Source organism: Nycticebus coucang, chromosome 23 (genome assembly GCF_027406575.1).
Source record: "Nycticebus coucang isolate mNycCou1 chromosome 23, mNycCou1.pri, whole genome shotgun sequence".
NCBI classification, from domain to species: Eukaryota; Metazoa; Chordata; class Mammalia; order Primates; family Lorisidae; genus Nycticebus; species Nycticebus coucang.
In genome coordinates, this window is record NC_069802.1 from 6,548,130 (window position 1) to 6,575,061 (window position 26,932).

The 26,932-nt window shown below is 37.4% G+C and overlaps 1 protein-coding gene across 1 annotated transcript in view; it reads right to left on the reverse strand.

The window, feature by feature from the left end:
* GABRB1 (gamma-aminobutyric acid type A receptor subunit beta1) overlaps positions 1-26,932 on the reverse strand; it is a 499,704-nt gene that overhangs the window by 276,254 nt on the left and 196,518 nt on the right. The window lies entirely within an intron of this gene.

Consider the following 26,932-nt stretch of genomic DNA (forward strand, 5'->3'; position numbering starts at 1 on the left):
AAACTTAAGGCATGAAACAATAAAAATCCTCCAAGAAAGCATAGGAAAAACACTGGAAGATATTGGCCTGGGGAAAGACTTCATGAAGAAGACTGCCATGGCAATTGCAACAACAACAAAAATAAACAAATGGGACTTCATTAAACTGAAAAGCTTCTGTACAGCTAAGGACACAATAACCAAAGCAAAGAGACAACCTACACAATGGGAAAGGATATTTGCATATTTTCAATCAGACAAAAGCTTGATAACTAGGATCTAGAGAGAACTCAAATTAATCCACATGAAAAAAGCCAACAATCCCTTACATCAATGGGCAAGAGACATGAATAGAACTTTCTCTAAAGACAACAGATAAATGGCTAACAAACACATGAAAAAATGTTCATCATCTCTATATATTAGAGAAATGCAAATCAAAACAACCCTGAGATATCATCTAACCCCAGTGAGAATGGCCCACATCACAAAATCTCAAAACTGCAGATGCTGGCGTGGGTGTGGAGAGAAGGGAACACTTTTACACTGCTGGTGGGACTGCAAACTAGTACAACCTTTCTGGAAGGAAGTATGGAGAAACCTCAAAGCACTCAAGCTAGACCTCCCATTTGATCCTGCAATCCCATTACTGGGCATCTACCCAGAAGGAAAGAAATCCTTTTATCATAAGGACACTTGTACTAGACTGTTTATTGCAGCTCAATTTACAATCGCCAAAATGTGGAAAGAGCCTAAATGCCCACCAACCCAGGAATGGATTAACAAGCTGTGGTATATGTATACCATGGAATACTATTCAGCCATTAAAAAAAATGGAGACTTTACATCCTTCGTATTAACCTGGATGGACGTGGAAGACATTATTCTTAGTAAAGCATCACAAGAATGGAGAAGCATGAATCCTATGTACTCAATTTTGATATGAGGACAATTAATGACAATTATGGTTATGGGGGGGAACAGAAAGAGGGAAGGAGGGAGGTGGGTGGGGCCTTGGTGTGTGTCACACTTTATGGGGGCAAGACATGATTGCAAGAGGGAATTTACCTAACAATTGCAATCAGTGTAATCTGGCTTATTGTACCCTCAATGAATCCCCGACAATAAAAAAAAATAATAATAAAATAAATGTCACCATTTACCATTTGCTTAGTATGTGCTAACTGTGGGGAAATTAAATACAAGGAACAGACTCTATTCTCAAAAAGATTACAGATGCTTCTCAACAGGGCAAAATCCTGAAAAACTCATCTGTCAAGTCAAAACCATCATGAGCTGAAATTGCAGTACTGCAGGAAAACCATTGCAAAGTAAAAAAACAAAACAACAACAAAACAAAAAACCACCCAAAACTTCTAAGTCAAACCATCATAAGGCGGGCTCTGTGAATATACTATTTCTGAAGAGATGACACCAATACATCTGAGACAATAGCTATGGGGAGAAAACATTTTATAATCAAGTGCTACAGTACAAGGGGCTCCAAGGGCTGTGTAACTAAGAAGAGAGGACCTTTGAGGGCCGAGGTTGCCAGAGAGGATTTTAAGAGAACAGTGATCTCCACGGGAGGTCATGAAAGATGCACAGAGTACAGTTAAAAGAAAAGGAAAAACAATATGGTGAGTCAAAAAGAAAGGAAACGACTGAACAGAAGTTGGATAAGATCCCAATATAGGGAGATTGAAGCAAGAGAATCACTTGAGCCCAAGAGATATGCTGAACGCACATAGTATTGTGGATAATCCTTTTGTCCCTTTTTGACAACCTGGCACTAAAGAAAGCTGATGAGAAAAAAAAAAAAAGTCTGTGCATAATTTTTAAAATCTCCAGCACTACAGATAAGCAAAAATCCTTACATGATCCACATGCAGCCCAGGGACCACAGGTTGGACACCCCTGACACATCCTCATGACTTGGCAAACTCTTAAATGAGGCTGTGTAACTGGGGTAGATATAACTGACAACTGTCAGGTTGGAAGAGGAATTTCAACTTGACTTTGAGGGTAATTGGGAATCAACAGGTTCCTGAGCAGGAAAGTGGTGTGATGACATTGTGCTTAGGGAAAAACAGATGTGCCAGTGGACTGCAGGATAGGACAGAGGGAGAAGGGAACAGAGGCACAAGAGCATATGACAACTTGGAGGCCAGCAAAGCATGAGGCGAGGGAGGTCTGTGAACATTCTGTTGGCCTGAGACCCTCCTGAGTAAAATTGCTTTAAAAATAATTTTTGTAATTTTGAGTTTCATGGTTATTTTTAGTTGCAAACGACTTGAAGGTATAACATCACACTTGGAACCATTACTTTAGTAATTCTAAGTTTGATCTCAGTTTCCTTTTCCCTTACTTTTCAGGTGAGACAAAATCTCACTTTGTCACCCTTGGTAGAGTGCTGTAGCATCACAGCTCACAGCAACCTCAAACTCTTGGGCTCAAGCAATTTTCTTGCCTCAACCTTTCTATAGCTGGGACTACAGGTGCCCATCACGATTTTTGCAGGCGGGGTCTCGCTTTTCCTCAGCTAAGAGATCCACCTGCCTTGGCCTCCCAGAGTGCTGGGATTACAGACGTGAGCTGCTGTGCCAGCCTACTAAGGAAGTTTTTTTTTTTTTTTTAATTAATTAATTTTTTTTTTTGGCCAGGGCTGGGTTTGAACCCACCACCTCCAGCATATGGGACCGGCGCCCTACTCCTTGAGCCACAGGCGCCGCCCTGCTAAGGAAGTTTTAATCATTTGTGTAAATGGGACTGATTGGGAACCTGGGGGTGAGGGGAATTTTGCTGTACAAACCAAATTCTTTTTGTTCTCATAACACATGTTCGATTTATACCAGAGGCTGTGTCTGCTCCTTTTGAAAACTGTTTACTGGACTAAAATTAATGTCCTCCAAATGACTTTTCAGAATACTTTAGCTCATATGCTGTCCTGGTATTGTTCACTCTTCAGTTGAGAAAGTAGAAACATGTAAATAACATATATATGGTCTTAACACTGTAAGTGGTCACACTGACTCTTAGAATTCCCCCTTAGATTATGGAAGGTTAATAATCTAAATTTTCAAAGCAATCAATGGTTTGGATTTCAGTAGTCCTTTGATACTGAGGAAAAGCAAACAACTCTGCTGTGCTTTAATCAACTTTATATAACATTGTACAAACAGTAGTAAGAATTTGAGAATTTAATAAAAATTTAAGATAGCATTTACATTAATTTTTGTTGTTACTATTGTTGAAGTGTTCCCAGTACTTTGCAATTAGAAGAAAAAGGATCGGGCAGCTCTCTCCGCTCCCACTTACTGTAGTTTCATTTAGAGGTTGACTCTACCTTGTAGCTCAATCCTTGTCAGTATGAAAAAGAGGAAAAAATATTTAGAAACAATAAAAATAAAATTTTCCTACAAAACAGACAAAAAACTAATTCATTGGACGTAAAGCTGCTCCTTTAATGGAACCCTTTACACCCTGGAAAGGGCAAGGTATGTTCTACTTGGAGACATGGCACTCGCTGTTTACGAGGAGAAAGAAAAGAAGTGGGTCATTTAGAAAAATATTTTTTTTCTTTCCCAAAATATGTTTCAGGGGTTGAAACAATCAGGGGTATGAAACATTAATTCTAATAAATATGGTCCTTATTTTCTCTTTATTTCGTTTAGATGTAACAAAACAGTATTGGGTTTACTGTACACACTATTAACTCCAATTGGATTACTTAGCTTAATATACAAAAATGTCAATATGTTTCTAAAAAGCCTAGCCTCAGAAATATGTTTTATTTTATTTTAATGGCACAGATCCTATCAGAAAGCTCTTGTGATATTTTGGTTTTAGTCTAAGTTACCACTCCCGTAATGGGCTGAGTTGCTGCACAACCCCCAGGAGCATGTTCCACAGATACTAAATGTTATGTCACGACACTGAAAAATAAAACAATCACACCAGGCCTGTTATTATAACCGATATACACACCACAGTGGAATTTTAAGTTTAAGAACCACTCTGTGAGTTCCCTTTGGCATGTAAAATTAGAAGTTACATTGCAATATAGACAAGTGGTGTCTTCTGGGGCAGCCATGTCTGATCTGGGGTACCAACACTGATTGAAGCCATCCTTGCTTTAACTTAGAGCCTAAAAAGGCTTAGACAAAAAGCAGGCCTTTATTTTGATGATGATGATTATTAAGGAAGCAATATGCATTTACTATCTGAGTGTAATGTGGGCAATGCATGTTTTATACAGGAAAAGTGAATGTTTGGCTCTTACTTTGTATTAATGAGTATTATAAATCCCTCAGTGCTAGTAATTTATTGCCCTTCAATAATACCCTATGAGATAGGTAATATCATTACCTCTATCCTATAATTGCAGAAATATCATTGTAAATGGAAAATGGGTGAACATTTTAAAATTCTAGTAAAATGTGTAGCTTAGTTGTATTTTAATGCCTATTTAAAAATATTAGTTTTCTTTATACAGAGCTAACAAACGTTTCCTTTAAAATATGTCTGTATTTATACATATACACAAATAAATATGACTAAAGTGACTAATAAACCAATATTTTTAAATGATATGAAGTTGTGTTAAAAATCAAGGAAGTGGCACTAAAATACCGAACTTGGAAATGATGGATTAATAGAACAAGATGAGGTCGTGCAAAGATTACTTGAAAAATTTCACAAATGGTTATCAAAATCAGATGCATCTTGGGAAGTGGTGTTACTTGCATATAACTAGGATAAAAAATTTGTAACATATCTCATAGATATTTGGCTTTCCTTCCTTTTTTCCTTCCTTCCTTCCTTCCTTTTTTTACTAATTCTTTTCTTTTTTTCTTGAGAGTTCATATCTGGTATTCTTACATGAGATACACAATCTAGGTTAAGACTTTGAGGAGGTGTGGCTCTTATTCAAATATTTTTGGTCAGATTATTTTTTAATTAATCTTCTACAGTAATTTAATTACAAAGGTTTAATTATATGATACATCCATAGATTACATGGTCACGTGATGGCTATAGTAACTGCCTAAGTATTTCTATTGCTAATTAAAATTTGAACTAATCACAGTAACATATTTACCAAAAAAGGAAACCCTAACAAACATCATTTAATCATAAAGTTTTTTTCATAACATATATAAGTAGCTGAACAAAGAATGTTAAAATTAAAAACTCTGAATGGCAAAAATAGCTGCCCTTTTACTAGACAACATTTTAAATAGTTTTCTTGGTACTATTCTGAAGAAACTCTAAAGTATAAGTCAAGGAAACTTTCAGGGGAAGAGCAGCACTGTGCTCTTTAGTGGAAATTGTACAGAAAGTCTCCAGGCGTGCTTGCTCATACACTGACTTACCTCTTCTTGATGCGCGGCTTGTTTGTCTCTTCTGTTTGAAGTAACAGGTTTCTTTCTCTTAACAAGACGCATTAGTCAATAGCAGGCAGTCCTACTCTGCAAACATTCTATCAGCCTACATACTTATTCTCTGCAATCAATTCCACAATATTTTTGCACAGCGTATCTCACAGTAAGCCCTGTGAGAGCTGTCTAGGACTCTTGGATATAATCCTAACTGCTTCTGTACAGGGAAAGTCTGGAGGAGAAACATTTTTTTCAGGGTGTCCAATCAATATAGAGAGCTTAAATGAAACATTTAGGACCCTTGACGTGCTTTAAAAATCAATAGTGGGGTGTGTGTGTGTGCCTGTGCTTGTGTTTTAAACCTATATTCTGAAGATAATTGACTATACTTTTTACTTTGCTTTGTCATGAAAACCAAAGGTGAGATGATCTTCCAAGGAACAGTGGAAAACTCTTTGTTTTATATTCAATAAGCATATCCATCTATTTTATTCTCCCAAGCAACTCATAGTCAGGCAATGCTAAGAATGTAAAAATAAAATTGATTCAGAGTAGAGCCAGGTAAGTAAATACAGTGGAAGAGTTCTCTGCCCAAAAGTTTCTGGTTAGATTCATTTCTAAAACCCAAAGCTGAGATCTTTCTCATTGGAATTTGGAATGATTCATATGAGTTAGAGAATTCGACAAAGTTGTGTACATTTTTTAAAAATCTCACACACTTGGCAAAGCTATTCCCATTTATGCCACTTGTCTTCTCCAGTTATTTTCACTTCTATAACGGTGAGCTATGAAATCACTGTACACGATCTCCAAGGACCCTATGCAGGAGCTGAGAGTGTAGACCTAGAGGTGAGAAGGCTTGGGTTAAACACTGCTTTCAATAGTAATGGTGGCTTTGCAAAATCACTTTCTAAGGCATAGAGCAGTTGGTATAATACGCTACTTTCTATAAAAAACAAGGGGTATAAATATACATACAGGTATGTTAAAATGGAAGGAAATACCCACAACTAATGTAAATGTTTATCAATAGAGCAAGAAAGGAACGAGTATGGGCCAGGGCAGCAATGGAAGTAAGACTTCTTTTGCTTTATAGTTTGACTTTAGAATCCTGAAAGCATTTTGCATAATTATGGAACAAATTTAAATAAAATGTTTAAAATCCAAACTGAAAACAAAATAAAGCAAAGTTGTTGCTTACCTACATAGTACGCATTTTTTCCCTAAACTGAAACTTAAAATATAATTTAAAATATAGAAATTTATCTTTATGTCTCTGATAGGACATATCCCAAAGATCACATAATGTCACACACATACATTTGTTTATCTATATAAAGTATGTACATATGCATACACACACAGATGATCATATATGTATTTGGCAAGATAAAGTAAATCATTGTGTTAACATCATTGTGTTAATTGTAGAGGAAGGAAACAAAATATCAAATCAACAAAGTAAGTGAAAATCTTATAAATCTACATGTGAATTAGAAATATCACTATTAACTTACAATATCTTGTCTCCATTTCTGGAACAGGAAGAGTACAATTTAATGCATCAGAAAAAGAAAGCTATCAAGACTGCTGAAGTAATGTCAGACAAATTCAGGAGCCAGCTTAGAAGGGTAGTCATTGACCCAAGATAAGAGAAAGTGAGAATCAAAAACAACAACAGCTACACTGAAACAGACACATCTATTGCAACTTATGACTTCATGATGATAAATAAAGATGCAAATAAACATCCAAATGCCAAATCTTGGTGGTCATATTTGGGGCATTCTAGGGAAATAACTCATTATATTTGAAAACTGCTAGGAGGACGTAATTGAGCATTTATTCTGCTTTCACTGGACAAAGTATAGTTTGTCCTGAATAACTGAATAGTTCATGAGTTAAATTTGTTCTTTAAAGAATAATATAATTAATAAATAAAGAAGAAATGGATTTTCCGGTTCTAGAATGGTGACAAAGACGCAAGCTGGCTCCACTACTCCCCAAAGCAAAAAAAAAAACCAAAAAACAAAAAAAAAAACAAATATAGAGCCCTGAGATTATTGCCAAAAATATCTCATGATTCAAATATGAAAATGAGACAGTTCCTAAGGCCACAGAGAAGTAAAAAAACCTCTGAGCAGATGGTAAGAGAATTGGACTTCCACATCTGCAGTGCCCCTCCCCCATTGTGCTTTTCACTAATCATGCAGAAAAATTTTCCCCAATTCACTGTTTCTACAATGAAGTGAGATCAAGGGGAATAACCATCTATCCTCCACCATCCTAGGTTTTCTGGCAGAAAACCAGTCCCTGTCTTAACCCAGGGAAACATTGCCAGAGACTAAAGGAAGAAATATCCTTAAGGACAGGCAAAATTATTTAATTAAATAAAAATAAAAAAAAAGACAGGCAAGATAAGTGAGGCAGGGGTGGGACTACTATCCCTCACCCTGGAAATTGCTCTATAACTTAGCCAAACGATGCCTGTTCAGTAGCACTATGCTATACTACGTTGGTCTCACAGATTCCTTTAGCATGGATTCCTAACCAGCCTTCCCACAGTGCAGTGATATCCTCTTTGGAACCTCCTCAATTTAGAACAAGGAGTGCTCTGATAATTTTCAAGAGCCAAGGTAAACCTGAGCTTAAGGAACGATCTAGAGCTGAAAATGATGGAGTGACCTAGCATTAAAGAACCTACAAACTATTATATGTTTAATAAATAACTGGAATAAATACCTAATATTTCAATTCAAAATCATAAATGTACATCCACAAGAAACTACAGCAAACAAGGAGGCATTATCTCCCCCAAATGGACAGATGAACAAGTGACCCCAAGAAAATGATGATATGTGAGCTCTGACCAGGAGTTCAAAATAGCAGGCTCAAGAAAATTCAGTGATATCCAAGCTAGCACAAAAAAGCAATTTAGAAATTCATCATAAAAACTGATAAAGAAATTGAAATAATGGTGAAAGAATCAGAATGGAAACCTCATAACTGAGAAATATATTTGCTGAACAAAAATTCATTAGAAGCTCTGAACAGAAGAATAGATCAAGCAAAAGAAAGAATGAATGGCCTCAAAGACAGGTTATTTAAAAGTACACAGAGAAGAAAAAAGAAAAAATAATAATGAAAAGCAACAAAGACCACCTACAAGATATGGAAAATTACCTCAATAGACCAAATCTAGAACTTATTGATGTTTGAAAGGGAGTTGAGCAAAACAAGGGGTAGCAAGCTTGTTCAAAGAAATAATAGAAAACTTTCCAAAATGTAAAAAAGGTATAGATATTTAGGTACAGAAAGGTTAGAGAACACTAAACAGATTTGGCATAAATAAGTTGATGCCAAAGCATATAATAATCAGATTCTCAAAGGAAAAGGACAAAGACAGAATTCTTAAAGCTGCAAAAGAAAAGAAGCAAATAACATATAATGGAGATTTGATTCGTCTGGCTACTGGCTTCTCAACAGAAACTATACAGGCCGGGGGGAATGGAATTATGGAAATATATTTTCAAAGTGCTATATGGGGGAAAAATGTCACTGAGCAATACTGTATTCAATAATGTTATTTTTCAAATATGAAGACAAATACCAAATATTGAAAAATATGAAAGACAAAGTCTTTCCCAGATTAAAAAAAGAGAAAAAAGCTGAGAGAATTCACTACCACCAGACACATTTTACAAGAAATGTTATTTTCATTCTGAAAGAGAAAGAAGAAGAAGAAAAAAACAGAAACATGAAAAGAAGAAGGAGAAGAATGAGAACAATAAGGCACATATCCTACTAAATCTACTGATAAAATTAAGTTCAAGGAAAGCACAGAACACTGTAATACTGTACTTGTGGTGTTCAATACTCTCATAACTCTAGTATGAAGCCCCCAAATCCAAATCTATCAAAAACAAAAAAAGCTAGCTCGGTGCCCGTAGCACAGTGGCTATGGCGCCAGCCACATACACTGAGGCTGGTGGGTTCAAACCTGGCCCAGGCCAGCTAGAACAACAATGACAACTGCAACAACAATAAAAACTGTGGTCCCAGCTACTTGGGAGGCTGAGGCAGGAGAATTGCTTAAGCCCAGGAATTTGAGGTTGCTGTGAGCTGTGACACCATAGCACCCTACCGAGGGTGACATAGTAAGACTCCGTCTCAAAAAATAAAATAAAATAAAAGCTACAGCAACCTGTTTAAGAGATAATAAAAACTGTGCTAACTGACACAATTAAAAGTTGAAATGGACAGAGGATGGATTAAAGAGTAAAAGTTTTCTTAAAAATAGTTTTTATTTTTTTCTTTGTGATCTAAGATATCATCTCTTAAAAATAACTTATTATATCTACAAGTTGTTTTGTTGTAAGGCTCATGGTGACCACAATGCAAAAACCTATAAAAAATTCATTAAGAATTAAAAAAAAACCAATAAATTTAAATATACTATCAGAAAAAAACCCACTTAACCACAAAGGAAGAATGTATGAAAGGAAGAGAGGAGTTTGCAAAACAACCAGAAAACAAGCAACCAAATGGTAGCAGTAAGTCTTTCTCAACAATAACATTGCATGTAAATGGACTTAATTATACAATTAAAAAAAGCATAGAGTGGCTGAATAGATAAAGAAGTCCCAACTATATGCATTCTACAAGAAACCCACTTCATCTGTAAAGACATATCCAGACTGAAAGTAAAAGAACTGAAAAAGATATTCCATGCAACTAGAAACCAAAAAAGAGCCAGTCATTGAAATCATGTCATTTAAAATAGATTACCATTCAAAGAACCTCTTTCTTTTTCTTTCTTAAAGAGTTCTGCAGAATTATTTGACTGTAAATGTAAGTACCATGTTTTCTTGTGCTATACGCTCTGTTTTGGTTTCTGTTTTTAAATCAAATGCCTGTTTGGGAGGAGATGAACGTATTTAGTCCATTAGATTTGTGCTGCTGTATTTTTTTTTTTTTTAAAGTGTAACCTTGACTAGTTGTCTTATCATTTACCCTGTAAGATTAGTCTATGAATTAAAGTTTGATAACTAAAAAAAAAAAAAAAAAAAGATTCTCTTTGACAATCTTCTTTGTCTCTATATAATGATATATGATTAATTATATGAATCTATATAATGATAAAGGAATCCATTCAACAAGATGATATAACAATTATATAAATATCTATGCATTCAGTACTGAAGCTCTAAAGTATGTAAAGCAAGATCTGAAGAAAGAGACAGATTACATCATAATAATAATAGGGGACTTTAACACTCCAGTCTCAGTAAGGGACAAATCATCTAGACAGAAAATCACAAATGAACACTGGAATTAAACCATACATTATATCTAAAAGGCCTAATATTTACAGAGCATTTCACTCATCTGCAGCAGAATACACATTCCTTTCATTAGCACATGAAGCATCTCCAGAATAGACCATATCTTAGATCAAAAAACAAGTATGAACAAATTCCAAAAAGTACAAATTATATCAAATATCTTTTTCTAACTACAATGGAATAAAATTAGAAATTAATAGCAAGAGGAATCTTGAAAATTTACATATACTTCCAAATCTTGGAAACTAAACAACATGCTCCTGAATGACTGATGGGTTAACAAAGAAATTAAGAATAATAAAACATATTTCTTGGAACAAATTTAAGTGGAAATACAATGTACTAAAGTCTATGGGATACTGTAAAAACAGAACTAAGAAGATAAAAGTTTATAACAATAATGGCAATATCAACAAAACAGAAGTTCTTCAAATAAACAAACAGACCTCAAGGAAATAGAAAAGTAAGAGACAACAAAATCCAAAATTAATAGAAGGAAATAAATAATGAAGAACAGAGCAGAACTGAATAAAACTAAGACTAAAATAAAATATAGAAGATTAACAAATGAAAAAATTGTGTATTTAAAAAAATATAAACAAAATTGACAAACCTTGGGCTACACTAAGAAAAAAAAGAAAGAAGATTTAACTAAATAACATTAGAAATGAAAAGGAGACATAACAACTCAGACCACAGAAATACAACAGATTGTTATACTATTATGACCAACTACATACTAATAAATTGGAAAACCTAGAAGAAATGGATAAATTTCTGGACACACACAATTTAGGCAGGTTAAACCAGTAAGAAATAGAAAACTTCAATAAACCAATAATAAGTAGTAAAATTGAAACCATAATAAAAAAAAAAATTCCATCAAAGAAAAGCTCAGGACCTGATAGCTTCACTGATAAATTCTATCAAACATTTAAAAAACTAATACTAATGCTGCTCAAACTCAACAAAAAATTAGAGAGAAAGGGGCAGGTGCAGGGGCTCATGCCTGTAACCCCAGCACTCTGGGAGGCTGAGGGGGGTGGATTGTCTGAGCTCAGGAGTTTGAGACCAGCCTGAGCAATAATGAGATCCCATCTCTACTAAAAATAGAAAAAAACTAGCTGGGTGTCATGGCAGACGCTTGCAGTCCCAGCTACTGGAAGGCCAGGCAAGAGGATTGCTTTAGCTCAGGAGTTTGAGGTTGCTGTGAGCTATGATGCCACAGCACTCTACACAGGGTGATAGAGTGAGACTCTGTCTCAAAAACAAAAACAAACAAAAAAATTAAAAGGAAGGGAAAGAGAAAGGAATACTTCCAAAATGATTCTATTTTTTTTTTTTTTTTTTGTGGTTTTTGGCCAGGGCTGGGTTTGAACCCACAACCTCTGGCATATGGGACCAGAGCCCTAGCCCTTTGAGCCACAGGCGCTGCCCCAAAATGATTCTACAATAAATGTATCACCCATCTATACCAGACAAAGACACAATTAAAAAAGAAAACTACAGGCCAATATTTCTGATGAACATAGATACAAAAGTCTTCAACAAAATATTACCAAACCAAATTCAACAACACGTTAAAATGATTGTTCATGATAATTAAGTGGGATTCATCCCTGGGATGCAAGGCTGGTTCATCACGTGCAGCTCAATAAACATGATACATCACATTAACAAAACTAAGAACAAAAGACATATTATTTCAATAGATGCCCCCAAAATTCATAAAATTCAACAATCCTTTGTGGTAAAAAACCTTCACCAAACTGGGTGTAGAAAGAACATACTTTGAATAACAAAGGCTGTATTTCACAAACATACAGGTAGAATAGTACTGAATAGGAAACAATTGAAGAAATTTCCTCTAAGATCTGTAACAAGACAAGTATGTTCTCTTTCACCATTTTTATTAAATAAATATTAGAATTCCTGGCCAGAGCAATTGTCCATGAGAAAGAAATAAAAGACACTGAAATTGAAAAGGAGAAGTCAAATTAGACTTGTTCACAGATGCGATGATCCTGTACTTAGAAAAGCATAAAGAATTCATCAAAAATTTATTAGAACTGATAAATATGTTTAGTAAAGTTGCCAGATAAAAAGATCAACAAACAAAATTCAGCAGCATTTCTATATGCCAACAGTGAATGATTTGAAAAAGACATTTAAAAAAAAATCGCATTCACAATAACTACAATGAGTATAAAATGCCTAGGAATCAATTAACATCTCCAATTTCTTTGAGCTCCTTTTATTTCTATGAAAGAAAACCATAAAACACTGATGAAAGAAATTGAAGAGGACACAAATGGAAAGATAGCTCATGCTTGTAGATTGGAAAAATTGATATGTTCAGATGACAATATTATCAAAGCAAGGCAATTTACAGGATTAATGCAATCTCTATTAAAATAATGACATTCTTCATAGAAGTAGAAATAATGTCTTACAAATTTATAAGGAATTACGAAGATCCTGAATAGCCAAAGCAATCCTGGGCAAAAAAAGAAAAGCTAGAGGCATGGCAGGTCCTATCCTCAGAATGTAGTACAAAGCTCTAGTTACCAAGTCAGCATGGTAGTAGCATAAAAACCAAAACATAGAGCAATGGAACAGGATAAAGAAGCCAGATATAAATCTATGCATTTGTAGCCAACTCATCTTTCATAAAAGTGCAAATATAGTGGGGGGAAAGGACAGCCTTTTCAATAAATGGTGCCAGGAAAACTGGATAACTATATGCCAAGGAATAAAACTACATGCTTATCTTTCACCATATACAAAATTATGACAAAAGTTAGACTAAATACTTAAGTCTAACACCACCAAATAATAAAACTACTAGGAAAAGACATGGGGAAAGACTTTAGGCCATTGGTCTGGGCAAAGATTTTTGTGTAAGACTTCAAAAGCAAAGCCAACCAAAGCAAAAATAGACACATGGGATCTAAGACTTTTGCTCAGCAAAGGAAACAATCAACAAAGTGAAGAGAAAACCCACTGAGTGGGAGAAAATATTTGCAACCACCAACGTGACAACAAGAATATAGAAGAAACGCACACAATTCAAAAGGAAACAACAACAATAAAATAATCCAGTTTAAAAATGGGTAAAAGATCTGAGTAAATGTTTCTTAAAGGAAGACATACAAATGACCAACGGGTTTTGAAAAATGGTCAACATCACTCATCATCAAAGCAGTATGAATCAGAAGTGCAATGACATGCAATCTTATCTTAATCACAATGGTTTATATCAGAATGGGAAGAACATGCTGGCAAGGAGAGAGAAATGGGAACACGTGAACACTGTTGCTGGCAGTGTAAATTCTTACAGCCATTATGGAGGTTCCTCAAAAAATTAAAAATAAACTAGCATATGATCCAGCAATTCCACTACCTGGTATATGTCCAGAAGAAAAAAAAAAAAGCAATGGACAGCAAAGTCCTCTGCATGCCTATGTTTCATGTACTAAATGTACTAAAATCTATGGGATACTGTAAAAACAGAACTAAGAAGATAAGTTTATAACAATAATGGCAACATCAAAGAAACAGAAGTACTTCAACTAAACAAATGATACACCTCAAGGATCTAGAAAAATAAGAGAAAACACCTTTTTTTGTGTGTGGTACTATTCACAATAACCAAAATATGGAAGTAAACTAAGTGTCCATGAATGAAGAATGAAGAAAGAAAACATATACCAATGAATTCCATAGGTGGAATTCGAATTCCATCTATGTACCTGTCAGGATTATTATTCTGCCATAAAAAAGAATGAAATCTTGACAGGGACATAGACGGAATACGAGGTCATTGTGTTTAAGAGAAAGCAGCCAAGATCAGAAAGATGAATATTCTCTATTTTTACTTATATGAGTGCTAAAAAAGCACACTATCTTAAGTGCACTCTCTAAAGAAGATAGAGAGTAGATTGGTGGTTAACAAAGGCCAGAAGGGTGGGGGGAGGGGTGGATAGAGGGAAGTTAATTAATGAGTACAAATACACAGTTTGACCAATAAGATTTAGCGTAAGCGCCCTTTGACAAGTCGCTGACGCTGCAGCAAAAATAAAGGACGCTGCCGCCACTGCCGAGCCGGGCTCAGATCGCTGAAACCGCACCCCATCCCCGCCAACTCCAAAGCCGCGCACGAGATAGGGTACCATTGTCATCTGTTCATGAAGAGGAAGCCACTCACTCTGCAAGGCGGAGCAAGATGGCAGCCGAGTAACAGCTTCCTTGCATCTGGGCACCGTGAGTCTGGGGAGATAGGACTCCAGGTGTCTCTGGCTGGTGGGAACTGCCTATCATCACTCCTATGAGGATACAGGGAGTCAGCGAGAGACTTCTGGACCCCAAGAGGAGGACTAAATACGTGGAAAACCGGCAAGTGGTCGCGTGTGTTCAATCCGTCTAAACCCGCCCACAACTTCCACAGGCACAAGAACTTAAAGAGCAAGAAGAAGTGAAAGGAAAATTAGGGCAAGCAAACAGATAAAAGAAATCACTCATGAGGAAGAATCAGCAGAAAACTCCAGGCAACATGAAGAACCAGTCCAGAACAACCCCACCAAGGGACCATGAGGTAGCTACTGCAGATGATTCCACCAGTATAGAAATGTTAGGAATGACAGAAAGGGAATTTAGAATACACATGTTGAAAACAATGAAAGAAATGATGGAAACAATGAAGGAAATTGCTAATAAAGTGGAAAATAACCAAAAGGAAATCCAAAAACAGAATCAAATAAGAGATGAACGATATGAAGAATATAAAAAGGATATAGCAGACCTGAAGGAACTGAAACAGTCAATTAGGGAACTTAAAGATGCAATGGAAAGTATCAGCAACAGGTTAGACCATGCAGAAGAAAGAATTTCAGAGGTAGAAGACAAAATTCTTGAGATAACTCAGACAGTAAAAGAGGCAGAAAAGAAGAGAGAGAAAGCAGAACGTTCACTGTCAGAATTATGGGACTTTATGAAGCGTTCCAACATACGAGTTATAGGAATTCCAGAAGGGGAAGAAGAATGCCCCAGAGGAATGGAAGCCATACTAGAGAATATTATAAAAGAAAATTTCCCAAACATCACCAAAGATTCTGACACACTGCTTTCAGAGGGATATCGGACCCCGGGTCGCCTCAACTCTAACCGAGCTTCTCCAAGACACATTGTGATGAACCTGTCCAAAGTCAAGACAAAAGAAAAGATTCTGCAAGCTGCCAGGAGTAAGCGCCAGTTGACCTACAGGGGCAAATCCATCAGAGTTACCACAGACTTCTCTAATGAAACTTTCCAAGCAAGAAGACAATGGTCATCTACCTTTAATCTACTTAAACAGAACAATTTTCAGCCCAGAATTCTGTACCCTGCTAAGCTAAGCTTCAAAATTGACGGAGAAATCAAATCATTTACGGATATACAAACATTGAGGAAATTCGCCACAACAAGACCAGCTCTACAGGAAATACTTCAACCTGTTCTGCACACTGACCACCACAATGGATCAGCAGCAAAGTAAGAACTCAGAAATCAAAGGACAGAACCTAACCTCCACACTGATGCAAAAGATAAAACTAAGCAATGGACTCTCACCAAATAAGACGAATAGAATACTACCACACTTATCCATTATCTCCATAAATGTTAATGGCTTGAATTCCCCACTGAAGAGACATAGATTGGCTGACTGGATTAAAAAACACAAGCCATCCATTTGCTGTCTGCAAGAAACACACCTGGCTTCAAAAGACAAATTAAAGCTCCGAGTCAAGGGTTGGAAGACAATTTTTCAGGCAAATGGAATTCAAAAGAAAAGAGGAGTTGCAATCTTATTTTCAGATACATGTGGATTTAAAGCAACTAAAGTCAAAAAAGACAAAGATGGTCACTTTATATTGGTCAAGGGAAAACTACAACAAGAAGACATTTCAATTCTAAATATTTATGCACCCAATTTAAATGCTCCCAGATTCTTGAAGCAGACCTTACTCAGTCTGAGCAATATGATATCTGATAATACCATCATAACAGGGGACTTTAACACACCTCTTACAGAGCTGGACAGATCCTCTAAACAGAAATTAAACAAAGATGTAAGAGATTTAAATGAGACCCTAGACCAACTATGCTTGATAGACGTATATAGAACACTCCACCCCAAAGATAAAGAATATACATTCTTCTCATCACCCCATGGAACATTCTCCAAAATTGATCATATCCTGGGACACAAAACAAATATCAACAGAATCAAAAGAATTGAAATTTTACCTTGTATCTTTTCAGACCATAAGGCACTAAAGATGGAACTCAACTCTAACAAAAATGCTCAACCTCACCCAAAGGCATGGAAATTAAACAATCTTCTGTTGAATAACAGATGGGTGAAGGAAGAAATAAAACAGGAAATCATTAACTTCCTTGAGCATAACAACAATGAAGACACAAGCTACCAAAACCTGTGGGATACTGCAAAAGCAGTTTTGAGAGGAAAATTCATCGCTTTAGATGCCTACATTCGAAAAACAGAAAGAGAGCACATCAACAATCTCAGAAGAGATCTTATGGAATTGGAAAAAGAAGAACAATCTAAGCCTAAACCCAGTAGAAGAAAAGAAATATCCAAAATCAAATCAGAGATCAATGAAATTGAAAACAAAAGAATCATTCAGAAAATTAATGAAACAAGGAGTTGGTTTTTTTAAAAAATAAATAAAATAGATAAACCATTGGCCAGACTAACTAGAAATAGAAAAGTAAAATCTCTAATAACCTCAATCAGAAACGATAAAGGGGAAATAACAACTGATCCCACAGAGATACAAGAGATCATCTCTGAATACTACCAGAAACTCTATGCCCAGAAATTTGACAATGTGAAGGAAATGGATCAATATTTGGAATCACACCCTCTCCCTAGACTTAGCCAGGAAGAAATAGACCTCCTGAACAGACCAATTTCAAGCACTGAGATCAAAGAAACAATAAAAAAGCTTCCAACTAAAAAATGCCCTGGTCCAGATGGCTTCACTCCAGAATTCTATCAAACCTTCAAGGAAGAGCTTATTCCTGTACTGCAGAAATTATTCCAAAAAATTGAGGAAGAAGGAATCTTCCCCAACACATTCTATGAAGCAAACATCACCCTGATACCAAAACCAGGAAAAGACCCAAGCAAAAAGGAGAATTTCAGACCAATCTCACTCATGAATATAGATGGAAAAATTCTCAACAAAATCCTAGCCAATAGATTACAGCTTATCATCAAAAAAGTCATTCATCATGATCAAGTAGGCTTCATCCCAGGGATGCAAGGCTGGTTTAACATACGCAAGTCCATAAACGTTATCCACCACATTAACAGAGGCAAAAATAAAGATCACATGATCCTCTCAATAGATGCAGAAAAAGCATTTGATAAAATCCAGCATCCTTTTCTAATTAGAACACTGAAGAGTATAGGCATAGGTGGCACATTTCTAAAACTGATTGAAGCTATCTATGACAGACCCACAGCCAATATTTTACTGAATGGAGTAAAACTGAAAGCTTTTCCTCTTAGAACTGGAACCAGACAAGGTTGTCCTCTGTCACCTTTACTATTCAACATAGTGCTGGAAGTTCTAGCCAATACAATTAGGCAAGACAAGGAAATAAAGGGAATCCAAATGGGAGCAGAGGAGGTCAAACTCTCCCTCTTTGCTGACGACATGATCTTATACTTAGAGAACCCCAAAGAGTCAACCACAAGACTCCTAGAAGTCATCAGAAAATACAGTAATGTTTCAGGATATAAAATCAATGTCCACAAGTCAGTAGCCTTTGTATACACCAATAACAGTCAAGATGAGAAGCTAATTAAGGACACAACTCCCTTCACCATAGTTTCAAAGAAAATGAAATACCTAGGAATATACCTAACGAAGGAGATGAAGGACCTCTATAAAGAAAACTATGAAATCCTCAGAAAGGAAATAGCAGAGGATATTAACAAATGGAAGAACATACCATGCTCATGGATGGGAAGAATCAACATTGTTAAAATGTCTATACTTCCCAAAGCAATCTACCTATTCAATGCCATTCCTATCAAAGTACCTACATCGTACTTTCAAGATTTGGAAAAAATGATTCTGCGTTTTGTATGGAACCGGAAAAAACCCCGTATAGCTAAGGCAGTTCTTAGTAACAAAAATAAAGCTGGGGGCATCAGCATACCAGATTTTAGTCTGTACTACAAAGCCATAGTGCTCAAGACAGCATGGTACTGGCACAAAAACAGAGACATAGACACTTGGAATCGAATTGAACACCAAGAAATGAAACTAACATCTTACAACCACCTAATCTGTGATAAACCAAACAAGAACTTACCTTGGGGGAAAGACTCCCTATTCAATAAATGGTGTTGGGAGAACTGGATGTCTACATGTAAAAGACTGAAACTGGACCCACACCTTTCCCCACTCACAAAAATTGATTCAAGATGGATAAAGGACTTAAATTTAAGGCATGAAACAATAAAAATCCTCAAAGAAAGCATAGGAAAAACACTGGAAGATATTGGCCTGGGGGAAGACTTCATGAAGAAGACTGCCATGACAATGGCAACAACAACAAAAATAAACAAATGGGACTTCATTAAACTGAAAAGCTTCTGTACAGCTAAGGAGACAATAACCAAAGCAAAGAGACAACCTACACAATGGGAAAGGATATTTGCATATTTTCAATCAGACAAAAGCTTGATAACCAGGATCTATAGAGAACTCAAATTAATCCACATGAAAAAAGCCAACAATCCCATATATCAATGGGCAAGAGACATGAATAGAACTTTCTCTAAAGACGACAGACGAATGGCTAACAAACACATGAAAAAATGTTCATCATCTCTATATATTAGAGAAATGCAAATCAAAACAACCCTGAGATATCATCTAACCCCAGTGAGAATGGCCCACATCACAAAATCTCAAAACTGCAGATGCTGGCGTGGATGTGGAGAGAAGGGAACACTTTTACACTGCTGGTGGGACTGCAAACTAGTACAACCTTTCTGGAAGGAAGTATGGAGAAACCTCAAAGCACTCAACCTAGACCTCCCATTCGATCCTGCAATCCCATTACTGGGCATCTACCCAGAAGGAAAAAAATCCTTTTATCATAAGGACACTTGTACTAGACTGTTTATTGCAGCTCAATTTACCATTGCCAAAATGTGGAAACAGCCTAAATGCCCACCAACCCAGGAATGGATTAACAAGCTGTGGTATATGTATACCATGGAATACTATTCAGCCATTAAAAAAAATGGAGACTTTACATCCTTCGTATTAACCTGGATGGAAGTGGAAGACATTATTCTTAGTAAAGCATCACAAGAATGGAGAAGCATGAATCCTATGTACTCAATCTTGATATGAGGACAATTAATGACAATTAAGGTTATGGGGGGGGAAGCAGAAAGAGGGATGGAGGGAGGAGGGTGGGGCCTTAGTTTGTGTCACATTTTATGGGGGCAAGACATGATTGCAAGAGGAACTTTACCTAACAATTGCAATCAGTGTAACTGGCTTATTGTACCCTCAATGAATCCCCAACAATAAAAAAAAAAAAAAGATTTAGCGTAAGCTATATCAGTAGTGTGACTATAGTTTATAATAATCTACTGTACATTTAAAAATAGCTAGAAGAATTTGAATAGCTTTGTCATAAAGAAAAAATAAATATGTCAGGTGATGTATACCAAGGTACACTCATTTATTCTTTACAAATTACAGCAACATATTAATTTATTGCATATGCACCTGAACTGTAAACATCCATTATGCATCGATAAGAAAGAACAGATCTTCTCTTCAACCATTCTCAATAGGAACCAACTCGGCTAATACAGCTGGGGGTTAGGAACAGGGCTGCACGGCAGGAGGTGGGGAATGGGCCCGAGGGTGCAGCTTTATCTGTATTTACAGCCATTCCCCACCCTCACATCACTGCTTGACCCCCACACCCTGTCAGATTCCGTGACATGCGATTCTCACAGGAGCATGAACTCTACTGTGAACTGCACATGTGAGGGATGTAGGGTGAGCACTTCTTATGACAACCTGATGTCTGGTGATCTCAGGTGGAACTGCGGCAATGATGCTAGCACTGGGGAGTGGCTGCAAATACAGATTAGCATTAGCACAGAGGTTTGACTGCACAGAGACCAGCACAAATCAATTGCTTGCAGGCTCATGTCAAAACCACCCCTCTTCCTCCCTCATCTAAAGAAAAATTATCTTCCATGAAGCCAAAAGGTGCCAAAAATGTTGAAGACTGCTGCTCTGCAGCACACCCACTGACTTCTGACGTGAGCTGGTATTGAACTAAAAGGCTTTTCACTTCCTATGTTAGTCCATTTTGCGCTGCTATAACAGAATACCAAAGACTGGATAATTCATAAGGTACAGAAATATATTAGCCCAAAGTTCTGGAGGCTGGGAAGTCCAAGATCAAGGGGCTGCATCTGGGGAGGTCCTTCTTGCTGCATCCAAACATGGCACATGAGCAGAGAGGGAGGGAGGAAGGGAGGGAGAGAGGGAGAGAAAATACACACGAGAGGGGCAAGACCTGCTCCACGATACTGGCATCAGTTCCTTCATGAGGATGGAGCCTTTATGACCTAATGATCCCGTAAAGGCCCCACCTCCCAACACCATCTCAATGATAATTACATTTTAACATGAGTGGGGAACAAACATTCAAACTATAGTATTTCTCCTTTCACTCTCCAGTCTCACATACGCCCCTCAAAACCATCTGACCCCGGGCTCACCTCCGGTAGGAGATGAAGGAAGGAACATTCTGAAACTTTGAAAAGAAAGCAACAGCAGAGGTTAAGAGGGGAAGGCAAAAGGAAAAGAGGCTGTTTCCAGGAAGTTAAATACTCCACTAACTTATCTTCCCAGAATTAAATTGCCGCATGCCTGCCATTTTCAGGGAAAGATAAACACATTCTTTCAGCACCCACATGGCTCGGCCTTGGAGAAAAGCAGTGTGTGCAACCAGCTGGATCATGTTTGCACAAGAGGCAAAATACATCTGGTCATTAATGGTAGTAATTGCTCTTGGTGAAAAGCCATCATTTAGATATAGGAAATGCGGCAGCTGACAACTATTGTGAGTCAGGTGACTGCATCGGATAAATTTTCATTTCATTTTTAAAAACATTTATTGGGCATCTATTTAGTTTGAAAGCAGAGACACAAAGGTTAAGGAAATACAATTCACATTGTCAACCAATCTGCAATCCTATTTACATCATGGGAATATGACTAGAGAAAGATAAAACACCACGAGAGCTTCAAACCTCATGGGTTCTTTATGAAACTAATGCAGTAGGGAATCAAATGAGAGTTTCCATCTGATTAGGAAGATTGTGAAAGTCTTTACAGAGAGAGTGGAGTGTGAGAGAGGCTTTTAGGAAAATGGAGTAAGATGGCTTTTAAGAAAAAGGAGTAGAAAGTGGTAAGGTAGGGGAGAGAGTAGGAGGCAGAGAAGAGAGGGAGTTTAGTTGGGCTGTAGGGTTGCCCCCCAAATTCAGATTGCCCAGTTACACTTGAATTTCAAAGAATCAAAAATACCTTTTCATATATGCAGGGATTAGGGACTCCAATCTCCTATGCAGTCAAAAATCCACAAATAAATTTTGACTCCCCCAAATTTAACTACTGAAAGGCTACTGTCGACCAGAAGTATTATCAGTAACATAAACCATTGATTAACACGTATTTTGTGTATTATATGCATTATGCACTGTATTCTCACAACAAAGCAGTTATAGAAAATAAATTGTTATATATGTGGTATATGTACACCACGGAATATTATGCAGCCTTAAAGAAAGATGGAGATTTTACCTTTTTCGTGTTTACATGGATGGAGCAGGAACATATTCTTCTTAGTCAAGTATCTCAAGAATGGAAGAAAAAGTATCCAATGTACTCAGCCCTACTATGAAACTAATTTATGGCTTTCACATGAAAGTTATAACCCAGTTATAACCTAAGATTAGGGGGAAGGGGGAGAGGGAGGGGAGGGAGGGGGTAGGATGGGTGGAGGGAGGGTGATTGGTGGGATTACACCTACCGTGCATTTATAAGGGTACATGTGAAACTTAGTAAATGTAAAATACAAATGTCTTAACACAATAACTAAGAAAATGCTAGGAAGGCTATGTTAACCAGTGTGATGAAAATATGTCAAATGGTCTATAAAACCAGTGTATGGTGCCCCATGATCACATTAATGTACACAATTATGATTTAATAATAAAATAAAATAAAATAAAGAAAATCAGAAGAAAGAGAGAAAATATGTGCAATGTTCATTACGTGTAAGGGAATCACCATGGAAGTCTTCACCCTCATGATTTGCAAGTTGAATGGGCTGAGCAGGAGATGCCCCTCTCCATCTCAGGAGTGGCAGAGGTGAAAATGGTGGAGGAGGAAAAAAGGGGCTGGGAGAGGCAGGTACCTTTATTGAAAAAAACCCACATATAAGCTGATCTGCGCAATTGAAACCTATGTTGTTCAAGGGTAAACTATAAATCCATGCAATATTTCAAATATGCTTCTGTTTGAAATGTTTTAGATACATTTAGAGAAATAAGGAGAGAGGCTTGCATTCCAGAAAGAGAAGTAAAAACTTGATTTGAAGGGGCTGTGGAAACATTTACTTTTCTTCTTTTGTTTTAGTGTGGGAGTGATGTGACAGGGCCTGACATGCTCTGTAGGAAGAAGAAGATAGCAAATTGAGATAGGAGAATGGCCAGGGAGCAACGGGTAATGAGGATGTTAATTTAGGGGCAGAAGTGGTTGGGACATGGAGAGGGCAAGATTGAATTCAACAGAGGCAGCAGATTAGTTCTGAGGAACAAAGGCGATGTGGTTCCCCAAACGCCTTCAGGTTTATCTCTAGTAACTGAGATAATGATGATTTCATTAGAACCTGGAAAGGAGGTGGGTCCAGTTTGGGGAAAAACAAATGATATGAAATAGGGGTCATTTCAGGAGGAGCTAGTGGAGAATTCAGATACAGATGCTCAGTATGTTATCAGAAATCTTTTTTTGTGAAACTCAAGGTTTTGGTATTTTAGATACCCAATGCTGTTAAACTGGTTAGATACCCAATGCTGTTAAACTGTTCTGGTTAAAGCTGGGGGAATCTCTATAGTTTGCAATTAGAGAAGACAAAAGAACAATGGGCATCCAGTACCAGGCCTCGGAAACTCTGAAGTCAGGGTTGGCTGTTACACTGAAATCATTCAAAGGAGACACAAGTGCAGACTGAGGACTGGTGATGCTTTGGTAATTTTTAGAAGAGCCGTTTCAGGAAACCAGCATGGATGGGGTCATGGTGTTGGAGATGGATGGAGAGGGAGGACAGAAGCCAAAGCTGTGCGAAAACTGGAACTTGGAAAGAAAACCAATGGGAGGAGGTCAACAGAGGAGGGTGATTGAAGGAGGGGAGAGAATTCTGAAAAGAGTAAGAGAAAAAAGAGCAACATCTTTCCCAGAGTAAAACCGCAGGAAGGGCAGGAAGACAGGAGAATTTTAAGGATCTGAGGTGTGACGCTGAGAGAGTTGATTTAGAGTCCCCACTTCTGCGTACAAACGGAAATGACACTGTGTGCTTTGAGAGGACCAGAGTGGAGAGCTCCTGGGACATGGACCAAAGCTCTGAACTCCTAACAGGACTTAGACCCAGCACAGACAGCCTTCATTTAGACTTTAGGTGAAGGAAGGAGGGAGTAATCATGGTCCTAAGTTGCTCCGCAGCATAATGCATTTCTAACAGGAGGGACGACCCAAGAGCAAGAGGCACAGGAATGCTCTGGCCCTAAGCTGAATATCCGCGCATGGTGGCTTGGTTCCTCCAGAAGCTCCAGTCTCCCGTCAGACACCAGTCTGTTGTTTGAGAGCATTTCAAGGACTGTGTGCCACCCTCTGCAGTGAAGTATGATTTGCCATAGTTCACAAAAACAGAGAACAATTCAGTCTATTCAATGGTACATATAAATTAAGTTATAGACCCCACATTGAGTTTGAATATAGCAACGTGTTATTTTACTTTAATGATGCACTCTTATGATTATGGAATTCCCGGCCAAAGGGGCTTTGGGGTGCATTCAGTGAGTCTCACTGATCTCATCGCTGCTGAAACTTACGCATTAATGGCGGTTCCATTCACAATGACTGTAAGCAGGACTTACAGAAAGGAATGAGGCAAGAAGCTTCATTCTTTTAATTACTCATTTCTAAAATAAGTACAGCTATAAATATGCCAATGCATATGTTATATGACAAGGACTTTCTAGATATGTGTGCTTAGGAAGTGATAAACAGCAGTTATTCTCAAAAAGGCTCCTGCAAAGGAAAAGCGCAGATTGTCGTTTCTAAGACTAGAAAATGTTATAACAGAGGAATGAAAATGGACACACCTCAATATACAGGATCACAGAAGCAATGGAATTTAGGTGTAGAAGGGAGTTTAAGGATCATTTTGTTCAGTCCCTTTCTTTAAGGTTGGGGAACCCGAAGCCCAGGCAGACAACATGGCTTACTAAGGGCACAGACTAGCTCAGCCACAAATAGCTGGATTCCCAGTCCCTGATGCCTTCCACTCTGCCACAACGACAAATGTCTACCAAGCTTCTGGAAAAGCATTCTCAGGGCCCACATAGTGAGGTGAGCATACGACACATTCCTGGCACTCAATGAGTGTATTTTTAATTGAACGACTTTATCTCTGCTCTAATCACTGATGCCCTGGGAGTTAGAAAGCCTCCCTCAGCATAGTTTTTCTCATACCTAATGAGGCTGTAAAAGGCACAGTTATTACAGAAAAATATAATTTAGGACTTACTCTGTATTGCCCTATTGATTATTTCATAAGGTCTTCCCAATAATGAGTTAGGGACTATGAGCCCTTTACTGCAGAAGATAAAATTTACATAATTTATTCAAAGTCAAGCAATTAGAAAATTGTGGAGTTCAAGACTAACTTTGGTCCTGTGACTCTAAATGTCATATTTCTCTGTTTGATTTTATAACCTCTAGGGAAAAGAAAACTAAACTTCCGAGTGGGGAAAGAGAATGTAGGGAAGACAGGGAAAGAGAAAGGGGAGATATTGAAACTGGTGTGGGGAAGACAGGTATCAGGAAGGGATCAGAAAGCCAGAAGATAGATGAATGGTTTGTGCTTTTTCTTTGGAAAAGTATTTGCCTGGTTGCAAGCTACAAAGACCTGGGCTGGCTCCAAAGAGAAGAAAGGAAGGTTGTGCAACTTGGAAGAAAGTGTTGCCCTCCAAGTGCATTTGAAATGCAGGGAAGTGAACAAAGCACTGGGGTGGGAAGCAGACTACGTGGATTTTAGCCCCAATTTTGCCATTACCTTTTCATACCCTTAGATAAGGCCCTGCCCTATGTTGTGGCTCAGTTTTCTCAGCTATAAAATGAGGTATGTTCAACTACTTGGTTCTCAAATATTTTTCTTGCTTTATCTTTCCCATTGGTAGTGACTGCAAATCATCTGGGAAATTACTGAAGTGAGACTCTGTAAATTGAGAATGGAAACCACATTCTCACTCACCAAAAGTGATCTTTTATACATTCTTCACTAATCCATATATTTACATATGTAATGGTTAATTAGCCTATTGAGTCAGGTCATGGAATATTCTCCTGGAATACTTTAGAAGGATAATTCATCCCTTTATACATTGAGCATATCTATTTTTTTTTTTTTTGAGACAGAGTCTCAGTGTGTTGCCTCAGTAAAGTGCTGTGGAGTGATAGCTCACAGCAACCTCAAACTATTGGGCTTAAACAATCCTCTTTAAGCCCGCCACAAGGCCTAGCTATTTTTTTTCTTTAGAGACAGGGTCTTTCTCTTTCTGCTGAGGCTGGTCTGGAACTCCTGAGCTCAAGCAATACACCAGCCTCAGCCTCCCAGGGTGCTAGGATTATAGGTGTAAGCCACCATGTCCCGCTATTGGGCATATCTAATAGGGGTTACATAGGTAAAGAAAAATTATGATCTCTAGTGCACGACTTGTCACTAGTGATCAATCGCTGATCTTGGATTAGAAGATTTTTTGCCTATAGTAATTATTAACAGACTCAAAGTGGAACGGTTAGTTTATTTTATCATTTTTCTGAGGGA